The 26972-nt window shown below is 36.4% G+C and overlaps 1 long non-coding RNA gene across 1 annotated transcript; it reads left to right on the forward strand.

Moving 5' to 3' along the window:
• The first annotated feature begins 13715 nt into the window (after positions 1 to 13715).
• Positions 13716 to 25500, forward strand: LOC308058199. Its single transcript, XR_013925725.1, has 2 exons — positions 13716 to 15346; positions 17099 to 25500. It is a non-coding gene; the product is annotated as an uncharacterized lncRNA (long non-coding RNA).
• Positions 25501 to 26972: the final 1472 nt, after the last annotated feature.

Below are 26972 nucleotides of genomic sequence, written 5' to 3' on the forward strand. Positions count from 1 at the left end.
CTTTCTGTAATGATGTAAAATTTGGACCAAAAGCTAGTAATGGATGTTTTTTGAAACTAGTAGAAACAGTAAAAGTTGGGGTTGCATTTATTTCTAAAGATAATATATAGTGGGAAGTAAGAATGAAGGGATTTTAAAGGACCACATGTCTCATAAGAGTATTCTTAAGTTTCAGTTTTGATCAACGCCCGTTTCTCTTAGTGAGCTTAGTTTTAATGAGGAGCATCTTGATGTCCTCACACACTTATCATCTTCAGAATTAACAGTAGCTCTGCACAAGCAAAACTGCAGGGTCAGCCTCTATGAGATCTTTGTTTAGTTTCCATGTAGGAGCCTGTGTTTATATATAGTATCTGTTTCTGATTGAGAAGTAACTTTTGTAACGCAGCTCCACATCTCAAAGCAAGGGGAGTATGACAGATTTTGTTTTTGCTTTTGTTTGGCCATTTAAAAACAATGATAAAAAATGAACGATCCCAAAGGCAGATATTCTAGCCTTTCCTTTTGCATTTTTAATGTTAATTGACCAGTTTCAATATGAATGAAAAGTTACTCCAAAATAAACACAAGGTCACATTTTCTGCAAGGAAAAAGTCCCTCATGTAGCTTTTCCTACCTCTGTGGGCAAAGGCTAAGTCAAGCTTTCTACTTGCTTATCCTCCCCAGGCAGTATCAGGAATAGATATAGGCTCACCCTCTCAATTGCCTCTTTCTGGTTTTCTATTAGTGACTGTATTTAATCACACATTCTCCTCTGTGCTCTTTTAAACTGGCTCCCTCTTGGTATCATGTATCAGAAGAGTCTGGTCTGCTCTTCTTGAGGATTTTCATGGCATTTAATTACCATTAAAATGTTGATTCCATCTCCAGTGGACCTGTGATACCATCCTTAATCATCCACTTGTTAATTATTGAAAAAAATTGTGCTGTTTCCACCATGATCTTTCTAAATATCTGCAAAGTGATTTAATTACCTTCCTTTAAACCCTTTTCTGTAACTCACCTCTAATGAGTTATATACTATATATATATATATATATAAAAAAATATACTATACTGAGCCAACCCAGTGCTCACGTGACTTATACTTTGAGACTGCGTCCCAACACTGTGGCCACTACTGTCCTTGTTTCCTTATGTTTTCAAAAACTTAGTTATTTCTTGGCTTTAATTTTGGATGGCAAACTGCAGCAGCCACCAATATTTTTGTGGGTTTTTACAGCACAGAGTCCAGTTACATACTGGGGTTAGGCTAAAGCAATCCCCACAATAAAACAAAACAGATAAACTGAAGAACTCTGTTACAGCAGCGTTAGAGGGGTTATTAGGGATTATAGCAGTACTGGAGACCTACCTGTAAGATTTGTTCGTATGGTTGTGAAAATTTCGTGTCCTTCAGCCCAGATACTGTTTCTTATGGAACTGTTTTTGTTCATGCCCTGCTATTTAAGTATAATGGAATTAGTTCAGAACATTTTCTAAAATACAGGAAAAATTCTTAACGCAATGTCATAAAGCAGTTTACCCTTTTTTTAATGCCACTATTGTATATCATTTGGAAATCCAGTCCTACAAAGAGGCCTCCCCGTAAGTGAAGATATGTCTTTCTATGCAGTATGCAAAACATTTTGCATCCACAGACTTCTTGTGGTGTGTGTGTGTGGTGGAAATCCTGAGATGTAAGGGCTCATAAAGGTCTTCCTGAGAGTTGCACAGTTGCTTAGTGTTTCTGCTGCTGCATATTTCTCCTTGTTACCAAACTCACAGATTGTGACTTACTGCTCAAGGTATTTCTGATTGTTGTGCTTTGAGTTTGATGACTGAACATAGTAACTGTAGCACTTGGTATGTTTGATTAGATTTAGAAGACTAAAGCATGTTGTTAGGATGTCATTCCTTCCATGTAAATGTAAGGTTAATGTGATACAAGCTCCACTGTCACCCTTTCTAAGTCACGAGCTGTGCAGTGGAGAGTATTAAAAAAGCTTCATTTGATCTTGGCTGTTGGGTCTTTGGGGAGAACAAATAACAGGGGATGAAAGGAAAAAGTGTACTGTATGAATTTGGCAGGGAATTCTGTACCAAAAGGATTAACTGTCCCTGATGAAAGAGAAGCAACTGAATGTGTTTTCTTGATTGAAAGACAGAAGAGGTTTTAATGTAATTTTTTTCATTGGGACCTAAAAAGTTAGTTTAGTACTCAAGTTTAGAATAAAATGTGGTGTGACTGGAAAGTAATAATACTCAGATAAAAAGAACAGGTAAAAATGCTGTTGCATGGGTTCTATTTCTTGTCCCATTACTGCTTGCTTTTAGCTTGGTAATTGCAAGAGAATCTGGGCTTCGTTACCTTCATCTCATACTTAATGCACTGTAAGGCAACCAGACTTCCAGGTTTTCTGAAGTATGCAAGCTTTTCTGTATGTCTGTGTTTGCAATGCACTGTGTCCTGCAGAGAGAGATTTCTTAAAACTCTCAGCAAGACAACATAAGAAACCCCTGTACACTGCAAAATGGTAAATTCTTCTAACTTGAAAGAATGACTATGAATAGACAGTGAGGCAGGAACCTGCACATCACAGTATTCAGACTAGTTTTAAATATTTGCTGTTCCAATGTGTTGATAACACAGCATGAAGCTGAGTTATGTTTCAGCTAACAAAGCATGTGGCTGCACTGTCAGATGGAAAAATCATCAAGGGACTTACTCAGACATTATCCTGTGATCTTCAAATAATCTCTTAAATTAAAAATATTTGGAATGTGTTGGTAACTACTTTGTATTTTAAACAGTGTTCTGATTATTTACTATCAACTAATGATGACTTTGAAGTCACTTGAGGCATGGCAGAGCTAATTATTTTATTGGGCTATGACAGTGCAACACAGGAAATGGTTGTCGGAATATAATTATTTTTTTTCTCCATCTATCTTTAAGTAAGCATTACAGAAGTGCATCACAGTTCCTGTAAGCTATAATGCAAGGGATTCCTCTATTTTCTTCTAACTACTGTGTTCTAAATTTACTGTTGCCAGTGAATGTAGATCTTGGTCTCTACTACAGTTTTGTAACTATATATCTTTCACTGAATGACAGTGTTGTCACTGCAGTGTAGTGCAAGAAAGTTACTGTGAGTACTCCTTCAAGTTTGTAAATCAGCATTCTTAGTTTGAGTTCATATGCTTATTATCTGTAAATAATAATATGACAGGTATTAATGAAGTTTTGAAGGTAGCTACAAAAGAACTGATTCTGTGAGCTTTGCAAATTTAGTCAAGAAACAGATTTTACCCTGCAATCTGCATGTCCTTTTAGCATTGAAGTTCAGTTTTTAAATATGAGAAGTGCAAAATAAATCACTTCTGTGTAACATACAGAAGAAAATTAGTTAAGGGATTTTTGCCACAGGATTTGTAACAGCTAATTCTGAGAGTTACTTTTATGTTGTGAGCTATTTATAAGCAGTCCACAGTCCTTAGTGTGTCACAGGCATCATGTATCCATCATAAAATCTCCAACTGTGTACAGCTGCTGTCAACTTTGTGTTTACTTCTGTGTTAAATCAATACCTGAGGATCACTCAGATGCTCAAGGAGATTCCCCCATCCCACCCATTGGCTGGGATGCTGTACAGGCATCCATAATGCAGCTCATCAGAATGTCTCTAGACCACTGAGGATGGTAAATATTAATGACATTATATACTGTAAAAGACGTCTTTGAGCCCTTGTTCCACAGAACCTTGCTCTCTTTGGTATGCTGTTCTGCCCTCTATTTTCTCCACATCGTGTCTCTGCTGGGAAATTGTCTCTACTAACTGAAAGTTTTGCCAAGAGTCAGGAAAACTCACCAGAGGACAAAACAGATCATTCAAGGTTTTTCTTGTTTTTTTTTTCTTCTTTTCTTTTTTCTTTTCCAATTTTCATGTATACAGTTACAATTAACATCCTTCTCCAGACTAGATAGTTGAGAGACATCACAGCTACAGCACAAATTTTGCTCTGGAAGAAGTCTGGTTTTCTCTTACCTCATACTGTCTTGGACAAAGACAAGGTCCTTCATGAGTGGTAGATACAGGGCAGTGAATTTATAATCAACAAAGTCCTATGAAAGTCAGGTTACTTGTCAAGAAGTTTAATAGTCTGTCTTGTAGTCAATTCTAATATGTTTTGAAATGGCCACCTAATGGGACATGCAGCACAACCAATGTTAGAAGAAACTCCCAAAGTAGCTATGGTGAGAGCGTTTTGTCCTCAGCCACCTAACGCTGCCCATCCCTACATCCCAGTCTGGCCTTCCTAGTCAAGAAACAAGTCTGCTTGCCCTGATGTTGCTGACCTGGATAGGGGATGAGGTCACGGGAGTGTTACTGGGGGTTAAAAACAGAGCCATGAAGGAATAGCCTTCGGGACCCCTGCGGTAGTTAATACAGCCATGATAGTGTGCCTTCAGTGATTCAGATGCAATAAATGTTGTGAGTCCTACTCTATAGAACGATAAAGAGAATTGGTGTTTTCTGTATGACAGTGTGAGTTGTTGAGATGCTGGATTGATTTTGTTGTTTCTGTTTTTCTCTGAATTTTCCTTAGATGTTATTTGAGTAATGGGAGAAATCGTGTAAAAGAAAAGTCTTCATGAGCAATTACGAATGCCGTAGCAATCTATATAGCGTGCAGAAGATTATGGTAATGTGGTTGAGATTTGATTTGCACAACTCGCTGAAATACAAGGGTTAATTGTCTGTGGAACTGTGGCATGTGGGTTAATTTGAACAGATTAGATTACCGTGATTAGTGGTGCCTGGGGAACAGCATAAAATGATTCACCATTTAAACTGGTTTGTCTCTGCTGGAATCAAAATAACCTATGCAGAAAAATCCAATTATCATTGCTGAGGAAAGACAATATGAGTGCAAAGTTTGAGGGGGTGGGTCTATGGTTCTCTTATATGTCTGATTTAACCCAGCTAAAATAATTTGCAAATTTGTGCTGAACTCAGAAAATGTATATGAAGATAACCCTGAGATGGAGCACAAAGGTGAACTTTCTGAAATACTACATTTCAAAATGAGATTTTAAATGTTCAAGGTACTTTACTTTTATGTAGAAATGTACCCAAATGAGATGAACATAATTTTAAATAAATAATAATAATAATAATTGCAGTAATTACTTAGAGTAACAAATGCTGAAACATAGTTGAAGGCTTATTTTTGCCATATATTTTTATAAAACTGTTAAGTAGAAATAGAAGAATATTTGAGAAGCAGGACTGTTTCCAGTCTGTGTTTTCAGACAGAACTGTGGTCATTCAAACAAGCTCTGTGTAGCAGAATTTTCCACAATTTTCAATTTTTATCTGAAGTAAATTTATTGAAAGTTAATGTCTATAGTATGAACATGCGTCTTAACTATAGGCATGTATTTTTTCATATACTCTTACGTGTATCTTCCTACTTGTCAGCAATAGATTTCTTTCAAAGCTAACACTTGCCATAAGTTTTAGGTCTTAGTGATCCCTGTTGGGTATTATCTTAAAGATTTAATCAGAGAAATTATTTTGTGTTATTTAGAAAATAACACTTGGCTATTTCGATTAGTTAAACTCTTTGAATACATAATACTTGTAATTGCTTTTCATATATCTTACTGTTAATGTGATTATATAAATTAATTGCTAATCGTTAAAATGTATATAATGTATTACTATTTATTAGTGCAATTCCTTAAAATAATTGCTCTAGAAATTATGTTTTCCATTTTAGATTTAAAATTGCTCTTAATAAAATATATTTATTAAAATTTGGGCTATGTATATTTTATAATGAGTAGTCCCTAGTGATATTAATTATCAATCAGGATTCACTTAACACTCAACAAATAACCTAATGAATCTTAAGTGTGTAGCCAGTTGTCTAATGCTTGGAGCAAGGCATTGGGAAATAAGCTATATGTATCTGGTAATTAGCTATACCATACAGTGATAAGAATGAATTTATTTCATCATTTGATTCTGAATATGCATATAGAGCTATCAAGTGCTGGAGTCTGTAAGGCTGAGTGAATTCTTCATAAAAACTAAGTCAAATTAATCAGGAGAGTGTATATGGCACTGCTCAGAGTTTGGCTAGGTGTGAAATGAGTCAAAACAATACTCGCTGGTGGGGAGCAAGAGATGTCCTGCCTTAGTTGCTGCCAGGCGTTTATCATGGGATGTAGTAACTGGCAGACTCCACAGAAGCAAAGACTGTGATCTGTAGAGAAAGTTTTTCTGCCCATCCTATTTGTTCAGAACAATGGAAGTGTGGTGTCCGTCTGAATCCGTTCTCTAATGTGTCTTTCTGCCATTTGGCTTCTTACTGAGGCAGCTTGTGACGTTGTAAGTTATCCCAAAATAATCTCTGGGGTTTTTTTGATGAAGATATATACAGTTTTTTTCCTCTTTGAATGGTTCATTTGGCTTCTTAAAACATATACAAAGTTAGTTGCTGGTAAACAGTTTATTATGCTAACATAATCCTTTGTGAGTAATGTATTTTTATTGATTTCATGTATATCAAAACCTTGTAGTCATTCAAATAATTAAAGGAGCATTCATCATCTTTCTCCCCCACTGATGATGATATGAGTTGGAGATACCAGATTCAGACATAAAGTAATAATCCAGGACATTTTTCATTAGTCTAAATTTGCTGAAGTAGTGAAATATGAAAAGAAAAGACTTTCATAACATATTCTTACTAAAATAGTTTAGGTTGGTTTTTATTTGTTCTTGATACTATTTTGAGTAATTCTGAGCTTCTAAGACATGCTCAAGACAGTTAAATATTTATGCTCCCAAAACTGAATTTTTAAACAACATTTTCTGTTTACAGTAATCAGGTTTGCTTTGGGTTTATGGCTTGTCTTAGAGGTTATAAGATACATCTTTTCTTCCTTGGGAGAAAAAAAAAAGTGTACTTACGTGTTTGCAAAGACTTTGCTCTGCTGAAAAAGCAGTAGGCAACCTGAATGTAACTTTTTGTGTTCTTCCATATTTCTGGTTTTAACTCCTAATGTAATAATTTCCATTTTGTGTTCTATTGGGCCTGAAATTGGAAACTATTTAAAACCTAATAGCACCCCCACCCCTCACCCCCATCCCCTCCTGATTTTTTCCTTCTTCTTTGAATAGCAACAGAAGTATGTCTATTATGGTTTGAAATATAAATGAGTACAACCTCTGCTTTTCAGCAGGTACTCAACTGGAACTTCTGCAAGTGGAATACCATAAGAAGTGAAACACCTACCTGCTGACTCCGCTGTTTTTGTCTACAGACTGCTGCTTTTGAGAGTAATTTTTGTCCTTCTGCCTTTTTGGGAGGTTTCTATGGACTTCATAGAAAAAGAAGTGTTTGTCCTTTTGCCTTGCATGTCCAACAGGTCAATTGGAGGAGGCGGAGGAGTAACCTGGAAAACTGGCCACCATGTACGCACAGATTCATTATAGATTGTTTATACAGGGATTCATCCATATCCAGAATCCATAAGATGTTATACATAAGATATTACCCTACATATGCACTGCCCAGTCAATCTTCCAGAAGTCACAAGCAGAAATACAGATGTCTAATCTATGGAAGCCTAGCTATTAAAATGGATAGAGGTAAGATTAAGATTTGACACGTGCTAGGTGATCAGCAGTGGTCCTGAACAGCTACAGTACGAATATGCTTAATTTACTTAATGCTAATATTTTTTTCCTGTATTATTATTATGCTTTATTTCCAAGGAAGGAGGACCACCCTATTGTAAGTCCCTGCAGCAGGTACTGGTAATTAACAGTCAAGATGCTGTGTTTTGGATGAAGATCAATGATTTCAGCATGTTATTATCAGCTGACCCCCTTCAGCCTACCCTTCCTTTCTCAGTTTGTCACCATTTTCTTGTGAGATCATAAAGAAAAAACACCCTGAACTTTTAGAAAGTCAGGTAAGGAACTTTGCTGCTAGGAATTTATTATGCTGGAGGAAATCATTATAATCCAAGAGATTTGCTGTTCTGGCCTCTGTCACTGCTTCAATATTACTAATAGTTGCTTCTTGAAAACAGAATGTCAGTATGTTTCTCACATTGCCTAGAAACAATCATCTTGAAATATTTTATTGTTTTGTCTTTTTTGTCTTTATTTTTTTCTTTTTTTTATTTTTCTTAAAGGCACAGACTGCTTGCTTTGGATATTAGTATGGAGTTATTGAAAGCCATTTTAGTCTTCTGAACACTGAAAAGTAGAGACTGCTTACTTAGTAGTCTGCCAGGTAAATTTGTGTCTATTCATCACTCCTAAGAGGAGTTATCTATTGTTCAATCACAGTTGCTGGTTGATGAGATTATTACGAAGTCATGGGGATTCATGGATTCAGATACAAACAACTTCCAAGAAAAGATTAATTCTCAGAGCGGAGTGTTTCTTTTTGCATCTGTATTCCCAAAGTAGCTACAGAGAGAGCAGAAAAAGATTGATATTTGGGCAGGATTGTTTGGGAGTAGAGCATCGTTCAAGATGTCATGGGATGCTGCCAACATTTGAAGTATGTTATATCAGCATACTCTATAATGTGAATAGGAGATTAGAATGAATGTGTTATTTCTATTTGAGGCTGAACTTTTATATTGTATTCATGCCCATTTTGGTTTGTCGTGCAGGTTATAGAAGTTTTCCCAGCTCATGAAAATACTCCTTTTATGATTTTTGCTTTGTCTTAGAAGAAAAAAAACAACACACCAACCAACCAAAAACCTCAACCACCTTTGCTTATAATTTCCAACAACCAAATAATATACAGAAATTAAAAGGGCATATGCCCTAATCTTTCAGAATAGCAGATTTGCAATGCAGTACTATAACACAGAAAGATGTAATACCTTGTAGTAAGATTGTTTCTAAAAAAAAAATAATTTAGCAGAGTAGAAGAAACATCTTGTGTTATTTGTAAATTGTTATAATGTTATAGGATCTCACTTTTTTATTTATTTGCACACATTTTTAAACTAGTAAGGTGGTGGTTCTTTTGATCAAAAATTGTGTCAGAATGCTGGTGCAAACTCAAGATTTTATGTTGTTACATTTGTATTGCAGTAGGCTTACTTATGTGTAATAGACATACTGTGATAAGTAATAGATTTGCGTGACTACATCTGAGCAAAACATGCTGAGGTTCATTCTCCTTAAATTTTCTTCTGTATGTTACTGTACCTGCTGATTCACAAAATTCAGTCACTTGCGACATAGTCCTGGCTTGTTAATTAATGCTGAGATTCTATACTGAATGAGAAGGTTGTACCTACCTTCCCTATAAATTGTTAAGGTTTTATTGAAGTATCTTGTTAGGGAAGATGTTACATAATTGTTTGGGGGTTTTTTATTCATGTTATTAACATTTCTAATATTCACTCTTTGAGTAATAAAGCCTGTAGTGAGAAGCTCATAAAAATAGGAATTTTAAAGCAGGAGCTCAGTCTTTTATAGCTTTATACTTTGCCTTTTGATTTACACCTGTGCAAAATGAGTGTAAAAGTACTACCCTGTACTTTTTGCAGATATATATCGTGTACTCTTTGCAAAGGCAGAAATCACTATGTTAATAAAGATCAGGACCAGAGAGGCAAGTTCATCATCAGTGGAGTTCTGTTTACTTGGAGGGAGTAACATCAGTTTTGAGCATGTACTGGCCTTCACTGATCCTGACACATCACTGGTTATTTAAAAAAAAACCAAAAAAACCCCAACAACCCACAACAAAATCCACAACAACAGAGTTTAGATGAATATCACTTAAGTTGCATTAGGGATGAATATGATGTGGTCTTTTTCTGTCTTTTCTGGTTTAATTAACTAAAGTTTTCTAAATGTTAATAACCATCCCAGACTCTGGTGTGGCAACTTGTTCCTCATGAATTGCCAGATCCCTGGCACTCTGGGTATTGTCAGCTGTGGCACTACGTCACCGTCAGGCGTAAGCTGTAACTGGATTACCTCTGTTAAAATTTTGATGTGTAACTCACTTTACCATCAATACCTTGTTAAATTTCATCTTTTGCCTTAGCTCTTCCCACTAAATATACCTTGAGCTAATAAGTGATCCTGAACTGGAAGTAAACAGTAATCTTTTAATTATGCCTTTATAGCTCATGAAACCACATTAACCTCACTTTCATTTTAGAATGTGCACATTCTTTGGACAAACACTAGTAGTTTCACTGACATCAGCTAAACCAAACTAGTTGTCCGAGAGTGGTAGCTCTGAAAGGCATTAGGATTGTGAAGATTCTGAATAATTTGCTTTTCCAGTCAGCTTTTCATATATTTCCCTTGCAAATCAATGAATGTATCATAAAGCTCAATTACCTGTCCATAACATGGAAATGATACTTCCCATAAATCAAATATTTGTTGCTCATAACTGTGAAGTTACGGTAACAAGAGCCCTCATGATATAGTAGATAAATACTCTTGCAAGAATACTCTCTCAGCTCTCTTAGGGTATAGTAAATTTGCAGCAAGTCTCAGTAAAGATGATTAAAGTGCTGATGTACATAAAAATAGCGGGTTGGAGGAGAAATTAGCCTTGCAGTGCTCTTTCTTTCAAACTCAAGATTACCAGCTACCGCATGTGGTAGTGAAAATGCTCGTTCGTATTTCTGAAGAGCAAACTGCAATCATTTAGATGCACTGTCAAGTATTAAGTAATTTCTGTAAGTCAGTTCCTTTAGGAGCTCTTCATTAGGAAGAGGCCTGTTCCAAATCCAAAGTCCTCTCATATAAAAAGATAGTCTTCATTTCACTTTCACTAGACTTGTATTTTTAAATTTCATTATAGTCTGAAGGATGAGTCAAGCAGCTGTAGTGGTGCCATCAGCCAGGGAAGAGGTAATAATTTGAATATACATAATTAGGGTTCTAATTTTAATAAGCTTGCAGCATAGCGGAGAGGCTTAAATGTTTGTAGGTACTGGGGGAGGGGAGAAATAATTAGAAAGAGTCTAAAAACTGACATCACAGTAAACTTTTCTGTCCATTATCTCTTCAGGGACTAATTTAAATCCAAAAATGTTAAAAGGAAATTACTGCACAAACAGAAGTTCAAACTGAATGAAATCACAAGTAGGGGATATGGCAAATTCCCTGATCAAAGGGAAGGGAGAAAGGTGAAATTAATATGGCTGGGCTCTGAATTCTTACTTCAGAAGTATTGTAATTCCATAAATATAGAGAAAAGATTGGGATTTTATTTATCTGTGGTGTTTTTTGTTTTCCAAGAATATATTCAAATATGTAACAGTTAATATGTAAGAGTAAAATCTTGTCATAAAAACATGCATACAGGTTTTTAACAAATACTCAGAAATATATTACCCACCTCACTGGATAGTAATTGTATTCTTCTGTGTTCCATGAAGAAAGATTGTTTTTCAGAATGTGTTTTTGTGTGATTTTTACTTCACCTTGTTAAGATGCAAAGGACTTTCTCATTTTAATTTAGCACTATTTTAAAAAGCAATCACTGCCTTTCCCTTTTTGTATAAGATACGCAGTCGTCTTCATATCTAATAAAAAAACCACAACCATAAGGATAGGCAGGTAACCCGTGGGATGAAACCTCATGAAGTTCAACAGAGTCCTGTACCTGGGAAGAAACAGCCCTAGGCACCAGTACATACTGGGGAGGGACACGCGTGACTGGAACACAGCTTTGCAGAAAAGGACTTGGGGTCCTGGAGGACACCAGATTGCATGTGACCCAACGATGTCCTCTTGCTACAAAGGGGGCTAACAGCATCCTGGTCTGCGGGAGGAGGAGTGTTGCCAGCAGGTCGAGGGAGGTGGTCCTACCTCTCTACTCAGCACTGGAGTGGCCACATCTGGAACACAGGGTCCAGTTCTGGGCTCCCCAGTAGCAGACAAACATGGAGCTACTCGTGAGTCTAACAAAGGCCCACTGAATTGGTTAATTGACTGGAGGATCTCTCCTACAAGGAAATGCTGAGAGACCTGGGGCTGTTTAGCATGGAGAAGAGAAGACTCAGGGATGATTTCTGGTGTGTAGAAACACCTGAAGGGAGGATGAAAAGAAGGAGGAGCCAGGCTTTTTTCAGTGGTGCCCAAACTGGAACACAGAAGGTTCCCTCTCAACATCAGGAAACACTTTTTTGCTGTGAGTGTGTCCGAGCACTGGCACAGATAGCCCAAAGAGGCTGTGAGTCTCCATCTCTAGAGATACTCAAAAGCCATCTGGGCATGGACTGGGCAGCCTGCGCTAGGTAGCAGGGGGATTGAACAAGATGACCTCCAGCGGTGCCTTCCAAACTCAGACATTCTGTGTGTATGTCTGTACAAGAAAGATAATACATTTAGGTTACAAAAAGTTTAGAAGAGTTGGAGATTCATCAAGAGACTGACAAAGATTGTTTCAAAGTCTTTGTAGAAAGACTGGGGTCTGACATGAGAAACAGTCAAAAAGACAGAAAGGCAGCTGAGAATGTTGATATGTGGCTGTTGTATGAATATAATTGACAAGGGATAAAACCCAGATTAATATAAGTGGTGATGATAATAGTGCACCTTCTTGGACTTTAACAAGCATCACTAAAGCAAAGGCTCTTTTTCCTTCCTTGCTAGATTTGAAAGAAGATATGAATCCATTTAAAAAGTGATGTTTTAAGAAAAGTGGTTAGTCACATGGGAATAATATGTTAAAAAGGCATTTGAAAGACAACCCTGAAGGAGTAGCAAGGAAGCATTAAATCACCCTGCGTTCAAGATCTCAAAGGCAGGTTAATTGTACTGCTAGTTCACTTGCAGATAATGGTTCAGCAGTTATTCAGAAATCAGTCCCAGATAGTAACAAGTACTAATCCAGAACTAAATTTCAGAATTAGTAACTGTTTCTATATCTGCAAACTCCCACCATTTACATGGAATATTCCATGCTTTCTCAGCTGTTTGGATCTCCAGTTTGGGACTGGTAGGGCAAAGAAAAATGGGGATGGAATCAAATTTTATTGTGAAAATTAGGACATTTTCATTCTTAAACGCATAAACTTCCAATTGCTTCACTAGTCAGAAAGGATGAAGTTTTAACAAGCATGCAATTTATATAGAAAATTACGTTAACTTCTCACCTTTATTTTTTCTGAAGAAGATTGAAATTCTTCACAAGCAATTTAAATCATTCTAGGTCATCCTGGAACACCTTAAAAATCTGATGAAGCCATAGCTAACCAGATACCAGGATAATCCACTGGATATGTCAAACAATATGAAATTCCTCTTATTGTTGGTTGTAGTTAATTAAATTGTAAATTGTTAAATTATAGTTACATTGGCGGCCAACTGTTAATAGTTGTAACATGCTTCCACAATGCAAGGCTATCTCAAGAAGCTGAGGAATTGTAGTGACTTTGTTGCATACACATTAAATCTCTACTTTCCCTTTCTGTGTTCACAGTTTGGATGTTGCCCACCAGAACAGCCCTCCCTACAGTCATGTGATCTTTTGTCTTCTTACAGCAATACAAGTGGCTGGACACTGAACTTTAAAGAAGAGAGTAAGATAGGTCCCTGATATGGGTAAGTCTGCAAGTAAGTTCGGGGTGTTCTTACTGATGGATAAAGATGATAGATAAAATTAAAAATTATAATGGAGATTATTAGGGAGTGAAGAAAGCAATGTAACTTTAGCACTTTTAAGAACTCTTTGCATACCACGATGGGATTAGGACCTTAGTGGTCATACATTAATTTTGGCTGCCCTGGTGGGGAAGTTGAGAAAGAATCCAGGAATGATATGTATGAGAAAAGTACTGTAAAATTCAAATAGCCATTGATAAATGCTCTTGGTCAGGTTGTTACTTGTTCAGAAAACTTGGGGCAAGATTCTTAGGCTTGTCGGCAACACTTAGCTGTTCAGGAATGCAAAATTAAAATGGTTTGATATCATCATTCCAGCTGTATTTCTTGGCTAGTGTTCTAGGCAACACAGAGCTGCCTTAAGATGATGAGACTTCCTGAATTAGCACTTGGTCTTAGCTGCTTACAATATCCATAGAATATTTTATTCAATGTAATTCTTCCCTCTGGCCTTTTTCTCCTTATAAGCGTGTTGTACATAGGAGGAGTTTTTCTTCAGCCAAAACCAGGGCTTGTAGGGCTTTCCAGCCTGTTAGGGAAAAGAATTTGATTGCTGCCTGGAGCAGCATGAAGACTTCCAGATTTAGGTGAGCTTCCTGCTAGAGCAAGGATTTATGTGTAGTGGATCATAATTTGGATGGAAAGTTAACCTGTAGCAAATTGGGAAATTTCATTTTTTTAATTGAAAAATGTCAGTGTTTCATAGAAAGATATTATCTAACATTTCTGATGTAGATACCTGAATTATTCACCTGGACAGCTAATTTGATACGGTAATAGGATCTAGATATTAAAAGATATATATATTTTTTTTTTTTGGCTATGGCAGATTCAAGCTGAGGTTCCTGATTTATTCAGTCGTTTAACTCCCATGTCTCTCATCATGTAAGTCTTTCCTGTTGAAACAATTCCAGTCTATGTAAATACTTAAATGTTCAGTTAACTGGAGGAAGGCAGATAGTAATTAGATTATCTAGGAATCAAAAGCCTTGAATTTGGTGTTACTGTAGTGTAGATCTAAGAAGACAATTTTTAAAAGTTTTGTTCTTATAGATTCAGTCAAAAGATTCACTTCACCTTTCAATGTGTTTTTATTATTATTCTCCATATATTTTCCTAGGTGTAATTTTTTTAGATTGAAAGTGTTTTACTGTGATAGCCTTTTCCATTGCAAGACAGTAAGAATCCGTCATTACAAAATCATGTTATTTTGTAATTTGAAGGCTTTGGGAAATAACATGTTAATTTTATTTCTTTGTCTTACACTGGAGACTCCTTTGGAAATTTCATATCTGCCTTCTAGAAAGGATTAGAGAATTCAGAAGTAGAAGCCTGCTGTAGAGCAGCTAATAACCTGCTGGTCAAGACATGCTAGAACTGCATGACTGAGAATCAGGTTTGAATCTGATAGCAGACAGACTCAAATATTAATCAGTGAAGGCCTTTTTTATCCGATCTATGAGCTATATTAAGGTAGAAACTTTCCTCAGCTCTCCTTTTCCTTAAATACTGTTTTAAAATGACAGAAATCTGCATTCTGTATTACAGACATGTGCCCTCTACAAAGAAAATCTAGATCATCTGCCTGGATACATCTACAAATAACTGTTCTTTGTGATCTTCACTAAAGTTCTTCATCCAGGAACCTCAAAGCACAAATATTTTTAGTGAGGCAGGTAAGAGAGCCACTTCCATCTTCTCATACAGTCTAGCGGCTGAGTAGTTCATATGGCAGTATAATGATTTGGGAAGGAAAATAAGAATTGAAGCTATGGGATGAACATGGCTTTGTAATCTCTTAGTCAAGGCAACTTGTGAATCACACTTTAAATACATATGGTATGTAATGACCATAGGTGATCATGCCAAATGTTTTGTGTTTGTTTTTTTTTCAATTGCAGCACTGGGCATGCACTTTATAGAGTGCATCTTTCAAACACCTCTTCCTGTAACAGTTTTTTACATCTTGGATGACTCTCAAACAACTGTTGTAACTCAACACAGTTCAGTGCTTATATATAACCAATATAATACAAGACAATATAGCCAATTTGCCAAAGTAAAATTGCCAGTAGCAGTAACAATGGAAAACTGCGATGCTGGTACCTATTATGAATAATGTTATACATCATAAATAAATAAAGCCACTAACAAAAGCCTGAATTCCTAAGTTAACTTCCCAGATCGCAGTTTTTAAAGACTCCATTGTTCCAGGTTCTAAGAAATCTGAGGATTAATTTCTCCTCTAGTTTTGTGTCAGAAGGTCATACACAGTGGAACTGTTTGTGCACTGAGGGAAATACCTCTCTTTTGTCGTTGTTTATGAGCTCAAGGTCTTCAAACTATATTAGTGAAAACAGTAGCAGCTTAAAATAATTCCTAATCTTAAAGAAAGCATAAGTAACACATTGCTTTAAGAAGGTGGTTTTGAACCAGCTTTGGCAAAGTCATTAGCATTTTTCAGTGTTTTAGTTTGATTTTGGCTTAACACTGAATTGTTTTAGCACTGGAATAGTTCAGAATATTCAGCACCTACATATATAGTTTAACAAAAGAAGCCAGAATAAGATTTCAGGAGGTTTGTTTGTAATGTTCATTGTAGTGTGAGTTATGTGGCTAAACCCTGAGTAACCTTAGGAAATTTTTAGATTCTAAAGAGTCAAGGATTAGGTTTTGAGCTGGTTCTGTTATTCTGGTGCAGACTGGAATGACTCATGTGCTGATACTGTGCATATGTTCTGTGACATCTGGAATAAGTGAGTCCCAGAAGATTTTAACATTGATTTTGAGACTTTTTCAATCTTGATTGTAATCCCAAAATGATTTTTATCTCGTCCCTGTAGATTGAAGCATCTTTGAGAAAAAATATATTATGTATTGAGGATTAGAAGAAATGGGGAAAGTATGTGAGAATTGGCCAGAAAAAATTATTACCTTTCAGTAAAATAACTACCAATCCAGATCTTGTCATATATTATGAATGATAAGCTCGTTTTTGCTGTCATTCCTTTCATATATTCGAGACATTCATTTATGGCTGGTAAAATTAGCTGTTGAAGTACTACACCGTTTTTCTTAGGTATTTTTGTACCGGAAGATGGAGCTGGAGAGCCTGTATTAAAGATCTCGGCAGCACAGCAAAGTTACTTTCGGTTGTGTTGACCCGAGTTTTGTAATCTCCATAGGTGAGATCAAACAAGGAAAATTGTGATTGCAGCCATTTCACCGTTTTATAGCCTTCTAGCCTTTAAAACAAAGTGAAACGGAATAAAACCAGAATCTAAGTAAAGTTAACCTGAAGTAGTTAATGAATAAATACACAGTTAAATGGGAAATGTTCATACCTAATTCATTGCAAAATCAGGGCTTTATTTTGCTTCATTAAATTTTGAAAAGTAAGAGATGTGATTCTACAAACTTTTTCACAGGCAGACCTCATATAGAAACCGGTGGGAATCTGCTGTGGAATTCTTAAGTAAGACGCCTAACAACAGATGGTGTCAAGAGCTAATGCACAGTTGGATACACTGGTGGATGGCCCCAGTGGTCGGTATTTTGTATACTATTTTATACCTTACAGAACTATAGTCATGAAACACATGCCACAAGAATGCCATTTTCAGAGTGTCTGAGCAAAATAGAAATGTGTACATTTTATTAACACAGGTGGCAGCATTTTTAAGAAGAATCCTAGACGTTCACAAACATAGCAGCTCCTTCTCTCCCTCCCACTAATATTTCAGTGATCTAACTAACCCTGCAAAAATAGTTGTACAGAAAGGTTAAAATAAAATTTTATAATTTCCCTTTTGATAGCAACAGTCTCCAGTGTGTACAGAATGTTGCTGCCACTTTATCTACTTATTGTAAACATCACATACAGAACAAAATGTTTTTTGCTTTCCTATTTTCAAAACAAATCTTGAATGTTTGAAAAATGCTTTGAAGGTCAGTATTATTTTGATACCTAATTTAATAAGTAGTATATTCTGTCATTTACTTTTATGCAAAACCCACACTGATTCATTAAGAAGTCCTCAGGGAGCTTTGCTTTATTGAGCATTAATTCATTAGTGCGTGGCACCACGTGGCTAAAATTCTTTCCTGTCTGAAATGCCCTTACTGCCTTTTAGTCCACGTATTCAGTAGAAAGAGAAGTCCCTTCTTCCCTGAATGTTCTACCCAGTCTCTGAGCTTCTATGTTTTACATCAGGCCTTTCTGCTTTTAATTATCTTGTAAATTCTGCTGTATTCTTTGACAATACTGTTGCTTCCAACCTGCCCTGCTCCCCTTGCTCCCCCCCACCCCCAGCCCCAAGTGCCAGACTTCCAAAATTACAGGCTTGCACATCCACAGTTTTAATGAGCAATTATCTGATTGAGTTCCACTAATGGATAACCCTTTAATGTAGTACTTATCTTCCTCTTATCAGTGAAGTATAACAGTGCAGGGTAAGAGTTCATGTGTTCTTTTGTTCGACAAAAGCTAAGAAAATAAATATACTGACATAGTTTCAAGCTGCTAGTAAAAGGCTTGGGACTGTATCTTGCATATTCAGTGTTAGGCAAGCTGGCAAGGACTGGATATGAGGAAAGCTTCACCTATCTCAGTCTCTGTAACCAGTAAGAAACGTGCAGTGAAAGACCTGAAGAGTCTTCTATAGTCTTCCCTGACCCAGTGCTGTGTCTTCTAGAAAAAACACTGCTGGTAGGACTTGATAAGCTTGAGGTTGCTGCTGGAGTAACAGACAGCTATTTAATCTCCCGTACAGGAAATGCCTCCGTGTGTGACCATTCTTGCCTGTTTGGGGTTTGTTTTTTGGGTTTTTTGGTTTGTTTGTTTTTTTTTTCCTGTGCTTTGTAGTTACTGTAAACACTGTCCATGACCAATAAAATGCCAATAGTTCTAGTGCCACTGTTTGGTTTCTGTTTCCAAGGTTATGATATGACACAGTGTGGCTCTGATTCAATGGTGTATTATGGCAGATTTTTGAAACAGCTGCTTTGAAATCAGTAGAATTATTATAGAATATGCAAGTGAGGTAATATAGTGATGAATCAACATAAAACTGAAGTAGCACAGGCTAGAATCAGCATTACTTCTGCTGCACATGATTCTTAAATAATTTGTTGCAGTAAAACTGACTCTTGTTTCTTGCAGAATTATTTCATAAATGGATATACCTGAGGAAGGGACTGAAGAAGGCAGGGCTTTCAGCTGACAACATTGTGAGTGTGATAAGTAGCACTCAATAAGAATAAAACATGGAAACCTTACCCGTAGAACTTCATGTCTTAATATTTTTCTGGTAATATTTTGTATATCAGCTATTTCACAGTGCATTGAAAGTTCTCAGACATAAAGAGGTACACCATACTAAAGGACAAATCATATTTATGTTGGTCATATTGTGAAACCAGTCATTTTATGAAATAACCACAATTTTTGAGTCACTTTGCAAAATGACTTGAACGACAGACATTCTATTACATTGTCCTTTTCACTCAGTTATTTCATGAGGTGCCTAAATGTTTCAAGCATTTCTTGAGATGACTATTACAGTCATATAATCTATTGCTATGAGCGTTCTATTGCAGTGGGTTTTTTTGTGAAAAGTAAATACTTCCACAGAGAGTAAGAACCTCAGGAGCTTCTTTCCAATAAGGTTATTAATAAATGAATGACAGAGCGTGAAAGGGATCTTATACATGTGTTTCGCTTTGCTGTCCTAGATTTTCTAGGAACTTTTTCTACTCACCATTTCTTTCAATAGCCCTTGTTGTTTATCTTTTTGGTCATTTCTCTCCCCTGTGTATTCGAGATTGAAGGAAAAAATGTTTCTGTGGTAGTGTTCAGTTCCTGGCCCCAGTACCTCTGCCTCCTTTTTAGACAGACTTGCTTCTTTTATAAAGATTAAACTACAGGCAGTTGTTTCACATTTTATTGGTAAGATCCCAAGCTTAGACCCAGGCTTCCTAAATGATTTTCTTCAGAGTGAGTCACAAGTCCCTTTAAGTCGTGTCATGGTCTGGACTACTCCAGAGCAAGCTGTGATGAGAAGAAGTTTCTAGATCTGGCAGCCTTGACCTTGAGAGGAATAATTTCACCTTCTTTCTCAGGAACATTGCTCTAGAAGTGCCTGCTGATGAGGCCCTTTTGAGCTCTGGAGCGATCCTGTCAGTACTGCCTCTGTCTAGCTGGACTCAGTTTAGCAAAGACTCTTCTGCATCATCTTTGTACTTGAGCCATCATGATACCAGGTTCTCGTTTTTCCACATACCAGCTATCTACGCAGCTCAGTCTCAGTCTCAGATGAAACCGATTTCTTCCTGTCCATGCCAAGAAGGGATCCATGCACTTCACAGTTCTCATAGATGTAGGACTGTGGTTCCAGAAATATGCCTACTTTGGGTGTTCTCAGTGGCACTATGCCACTATGTCAAACACAAGCTTTTGTAAAAGTCCAGCCAATCTCTTTGCTTGTTAATTTATATTTCATTCTAAATAAATAATATATATCGATCTGGATATTATCTCCAACTGTATATGGGATTCTTTCTACATTAATAGATTTATTATTAAGCCTAGAGTGTGATTATTTAACAAATAACAATAACAAGTTATCATCCATGCTCAACTATAAACCAGTGGACTTGAAAATTAGAGAAAACATATTTCTCTTCATTTTCTAAAATGTAAAGCTTAAAATACAGTCTTTTTCTGTAATGAACTCTCAGGTAAATCAGAAGACCTGCTCACAGAAGTAGCAGAGTACTGCAGATTTATCTGATAGGTCTGTGATTTACATCTGGTTCTGCTTGACTCCCTGTTCTGTGTAATGCCAATAACATCAGGTTCTTCATCCTCCTGCTTATATTAAAGTTATATATATATAAAAATATATAATAAGCAAAATACAGTGTCAGAGGATGTAGAAGTCACCTTTTTAATCTAAAAAGCCAGAAACTCAAAGCCGTATCTGTTTCTTTTTTGATGCAGAAAATAAAGATTCAAAACCTTCTATTTTTGCGTAAAATTGCTGTGTAATTTCTAATGGTTTTCCTATTACCTTAATGCCGTTGAAAATTGGTAGAGAGGTCTCAAGTCACTCTTCTCATGGGTCTTGTTTCAGAATCTTGTGTACAGAGAGAAGTAATACTTCTCAGCCACATGACTGCTATAGTGAAACATTATCTATGCTGTTTTTCCTTGGGGGAAAAAAATCATTGCAGTAATGGAATCTGCTTAGACCCACTGAAGGGATTTTTTCTCAGTGCATTAATACCTTTAGTGGGGTTGAGGTCAACAGAACAAATGTTTATGCTCACCCTTTATGAAAAAACTAAGAAAGATGAGAATCTGGTCATAGTTTTCCTGTTTATAGCTTTAGCTGGTTGAACTAATGTTTATTATAAGATATTATATTCTTAGGGCTATTACTCTCGAATTTGAAATAAGAACCCAATTAGCTCATGACCTCATTATAACCAACAGTTGCATTTGCTGTTTTGCAGTTTTGCAGTTGAGGCTAAACTGAGGGGAAAAGAAAGCTGATCTCGAAGGTGAATGGATAATAAATCTTGCAGACCATTAATAATCTGCTAAAGCCCACAGTGCTTTATCTTATGTACTTTTTGTCAAATGGTTATACTCTCCCAGACATTTTCTAATTAGCCTCTTTCAATCTCCTTCTATCAGTTCTATCAGTTTCATTTCCCTGTACTACACTTAACACTCACATTTCAAAGCTTGTATTTTTATGCTAAATGCTTCTGCTGCATAATTAATTTGTCTTAAAAGAGAGTGTGTATGAATAAAACAGATTAATATTCTTCCCAGTCTTTCACAGTCTAAATTTATTGTGAAAAATAGTTAAGAAAGCTTTTCTCACTCTATTTCTGTCCTTGAATGTAATTCCCTAGGCAATATTGAATTTTTTTTGCATAGAGGAGGGCAAACGCTTCAGTTGTTGCTGCAAACATTCCCAGAACATCTCTACTGATACTGTAGAATTCCGTGTAACCTGACTGTCTTTAAAGGTTATAAATAGCATTTCTGCAAGATAAGAGTCATGATTTTAACTTTAAACAATAAAAGCAAAGCCGAATATGCCTCTCTTTTCTGTAGTTTCCCCTCTACCTCAGTTTCATGCTAAGTTTTTCCCTCTTCTCTGCACAGAATAGAAGAACACGTCAGCCTTGGTGCAAGGCATACTGAAGCAAAGTAGAGCTTTGTCTTATTTCAGCAACCCAACTATCCGTCCTCATTCACATGATGCTGGAAGGGAATGAGATCATTCTTTTAAAAGGAGTAAGAGGTATAGCTATTGCTTCTCTACCACAAAAAGCGTGGCAATCATTTTCTGGTTTTTTACTTCTGAGTTGTTGGTTCTGTGAAGATTGCAGCTCCTCATATTTCTGTCAGTATCCTATCTCATCGTCACCTTTGACCATTTGTAGATGCTAAATATGACCTTTTCTGAAGTGATTTCAAGTAGCAGTGATTCTTGGTCTGGACTCAGTAATTGTGTGATTCAGTCAAAAGGCTGTAATGATATGAAAAATGAGAAGTAATTAAATATCAAAATTACTCAATGACTCTTAATGTAGGGTTTTAAATGTGTTTTGTTGCATTGTAGTGCTTTAGAGTATTTTATGTTACTTGCACAGGCATAAAGTCTGTAACCCATAAAACAAGGAAAAGGCCTAATTGCTCTATGCATGGATTATTTATAACTAAGTGGTCTATGAAGGAATAAGAGTCCATAAAAAAATGCCACTGAGTGTTAAAACCAATCTGTTTGCCTCATGTTAATTGGGATGAGAATATTAGCTCATAGGTTTCAGAAACATTGCATTATGAATATGATGCTTGCTTTGTAATTTTAAAATGAAAAGACAAGAAGTAAATACCGATTAAGAAGCCTTGTGTATGAGGAGTATGGTCACTGTATGAGAGATGAAGCCACTAGATATTTCTATTTGTCTTACTTGTTCAAAAGTTTAAATTTAGTGATTTATTTGGGAGGGGCAGGAACTCAAGGTTTAATATGGGATGCTCATCACAGAGTAACTATGCCTGCATATGGATTTATGGGGGCATAACCAGGCACAATCGAGTATGCAGAGTGGTTATTTCAGCCTCCCTTTCCCTCTTCCCATCTTTTTCCTTGGTTCATTTGTTCTCTGTCTTACTGAACTCATGGATCTTGACCTCTTCGGACACATGATTAAGTTTCCTCCTTCTCATTCGCTCCTTGTCTGGAAGATACTAGCATAGGTTATATCAGTGCACAGTTTTTGTAGAATGATCCTGGGCTAGAATTTGTTCAAAGTTGGCAAATGGGGATGTCAGGCAGGAAAAATATATTTAATTTTGTTGAACGTGTAAAATAATATCCTCCTGCATTCCCTTAAGTGCCACAATTCAGCCCAGAGTCAAGTTTTACATCCAAGTTGTTACAGAAGTAGTAATACTTCAGTCATGTAATGGCTTGAGTAGCACTGTTATAGTGCACAATTAAAATCCATCCCTAAGGTGATACTAAAATCTATTACCACCCTTGAAAGCTGCTACGGACTCTTGACACTTAAATTGATACACTGATACATTAATGCTCACCTTTTGCTAACCTATTGGTTAGTTAGTCTCATTTAATTTTCCCCTTTAGTGAAGCTATTGCTACTGGTCCACATGTAATTAATAATTTTCTTGACTAATAGTCCAATATGCATTACTTTTTAAAAGTATAATTTGGGAAGCTTGTGTGATAGGTTTTTGCATGGGAGAAGTAAGGAGGTTGGTGTTAACTGTATTGTCCATGGGCGCTATCCAGAAATGGGAAAAAAAACCCAAAACCCAACCCAAACCCAAAATTGATGTAGTGTATCTGTCTGATTTATATTTCACATGAACTAACATTTGGTATCTATGACTGAAAAGAAACAAACAAACAAAGACTACAAATGAGTGAGACTGCTTAATGGGAAGAGCTGTACATGGTGAATGCTAATTAAAATAAAAGGTACTTGCAGTTGAACCAGATGTAGCAGCAAATAGCTTGCTCTGTTCTGAGAAACTGAGCATAGAATAATGTAAGAGATGAAGAGTAACCTTAATACTCAAAGGTTAGGGAGAAGTAATTTATGTTAATTCTCTATAACAGCATATTTTAATTTTACTCTGATAATTGGCAGCATAGAAGAATCTATATTTAGCAACAACAACAATAAATGTGTGCCATATTCAGTTTAACCATTTTACTCATACGGTAGGAAAGCCTTATTTCATAAGGACCGTGGAGGTCTAAACTGTGACTGCAAATGCTTTTCCTTAGTAAAGTATCTATAAAGTTTTGTAAAATACCTTAAAATATTTAAAAAAATAAAATACAGCTTCAGTAGAGTGTCCTAAAAATGATACAGTTTGCTAAATGTATCTATTCAAATAGCTAGTAGCTTTGCTAAATCTATATACTTACATAGCTAGTAGTGCTCTCTCTGGAGAGAAAATAACCACTAAGTAGTTATTTTTCTTAGAATAAATAATACAGCTTCAGCAAATTGTCCACTGATACTAGAGTGTTATCAGGTGACATGTACCTTCCCATACCTTAACTACCACTTGCCTTAAAGTCCCATTTCAATAGTTTTCATTATCCTATACCTTAAGTAAGAATAGAAAACCTGAAAACCCAGAAAAGATGCGGTGCTAATGATATACATAAAATGTGGTTATTTTTCTTCCATTTTTAATAAAAATTGGTGAGGCTTTGAAAAGAAGCAAGCCCATGTACTGTTTTGAAGCTTACTTTAAAATCACTAGTTTTTGAATAAAATTGTTATTTAGCGCTTTTTATATGCAATAGCAAAAGGCATCAGATCAGCCACTGACATTTGACAGTAGATGCAGGATGCATTTTAAGTGAAATTATTACCAACTTGGTGTAGGCTTCAAAGACCTGCACCGGTCAAGTACTTCTTGTGCCTACTCTTTATGTTCCTTTAGGTCTTGATTTGTCATCTCAGACTTGTTCTAGGTGTTCACATAAGGGAAAAATACTTTTCCTGTGGGCTAGAATCTGTCTCAGACTACATGAAAGTACCGTAGGCACAGAAAGCAGCCTGAGTGAGAATCCGCTCTAGGTCTTCATCTGTAAACATGGATACTGTAGTAGCGAAAAAAAAATCTGCAAAGGGAAGGATCAGCTATGGGGAGGGCGTAAGTACAGTCTTCTGTTCGAAACAGTAATGATGGAAGATGGGGCTGAAAGTCAGTGCTTTGAAAGGCTTTAGTATGTGTGTGTGCATATGTGTGTCCCCAGTTTTTTGGTGTATGACATAGTGATTTAGCTCTTGACTTAAATTTCCTCAGAGAACCTACATAGGTATTATATGACTCTTAGGAAACCCAGCTATTAATACTGCATCACAGATACTATGGCAGAACTCAAACTATTAAAAACAAGCCAAACAAACAAAATCTAGTAAGCAAAACTCCTATTTCATTTATACTTTCTTGCAGTCTCTTTCTGACCTGTGACAGTGGCGCGACATACATGTTCAAGATAAAAGTTTGTTTCAGGTAATAAAGTACTCTTAAATTTTGATAAGTTTTCATGTGAAAAACCCAAATTTTAAGCTGATTGACTTGTACAATTTATGATTCAGCCTTAGTCACTGGAGCTTAGGGCAGAGCATATATTCTAAAAATGCCATGTTATCAGTGGATTGTCAAGTCATTTCTGATTTAGCCCCTGGCTCTAACCAGACTGTCCTGCTTTCTGCAAGAGTAATAAAAAGATAAGCCCTGAGAGGTATATTAGGGGGGGGGGGGGGGGGGGGGAAGCTCATTTCCATTCAGATGAGCTATTCCTCCAGCATCTCTTTCTATTTTATCTTATAAAAGTTATCATAGATTTGATCAAAAGCAGAGAAAAGAAGCATAAATCCAAAGACAGGTTAACAGCAGTTTCTTATTATGATAACTTCAGTAGATAACTGATGCATACTAAAACATATTTCCATTCACTAAAATCTAGTGTACAGTGTATTACTTTATTGATCAGGAGTATTAGATGTGACACTGAAATGTCAAATACCTTCACAACAAGCTGAAATACAGAATTTTGTCTTAATAAGGCTCATCTTAAAATGCTGATATAGTCTATTAATTTTGATGACATTTAATAAGTCTCATTTTGGCCACCATTGCACATAGCATGCAACATATTTTATTGATAGAAACAATATTAAAGGGTTATACATTATATATTATGAACACCATACACAATATTTTCAAGTACTTTATCTGATATGCCACTAGTAGGAGCCTATAGGGCAATCTATTTGTAAATCTACATGTATAGTCTTCTAATGTAAATGTCCTTACATATGTCTAGTACAAAGGAATGACGATCCTCCAGTCGTTTTGCTCCACTAACCCAAGAAAATCAGACAGTGATATTTGCCAGCGCAAGATTTTGGTAGGAAGCAAAATGTAGGTCTCTTTCACACAAAGCAGACCCTTTTCTAAGGATCCTTTAGCCTGTGCAAGTAAGATTGCAGGATAAGGATTAAAATCTGGCAGATCACTAACACTGCTGTTTCTTCCTCAGTGATAGACTATTCAAGGGGAACTTTGTGTGTTAACATTTTTGACCAAAGAAAAAGTAAAATTTAGAACCTAAGTTCCTTTGAGCATGGGTAAACTTAGAATGTGGTTTAAAAGGGCAGGTTTCTACAAGATACAAAGCAGATATTGTTTTTTCAGATTTTTCATTTTTACACGAAACGTAGCTGTGAAGAATAAAAGCTGTTATATCACAGTATGTCAGGAAAACAAAACCAATAGAAATGACTGCTTCCAAACAGGGCAGGGGTCTGTTGTGCATTACAGCATATTATTGGCTGTCAGTGGTTGGACAGTTACATTTATGCAGTTTTTAGTGGAAATGAGTTGCGTAGGCTTAGGCTGTTGTAAAAGATGAATCAGAATATGGGGACAACCTCCTGTGTAGCCGTTCTGTGTATGACACTTCCTTTCTTTCCACAAGCTGAGGGAGGAGGGGACCCAAAAAAGGGGTCAGAGAGGGAGAAGAACTAAACTGCTCATTACATTTGCCTTTGGAGGATCAAAGCTGTTGACTGAAACATGTCTCAGCTGAGTAAATTTTCATTTTGTAAAAGTTTGCTATATTATGACTATCTGTGTCTCAGCTGGATACTCAGCATGTGTATGTCAAGAATCCTTAGTGATACCCTCTATCCTCACCTTGCCCCTTTACACTGCCACTAAAATAC

Source organism: Falco punctatus (assembly GCF_963210335.1).
Source record: "Falco punctatus genome assembly, chromosome: 1".
NCBI lineage: Eukaryota > Metazoa > Chordata > Aves > Falconiformes > Falconidae > Falco > Falco punctatus.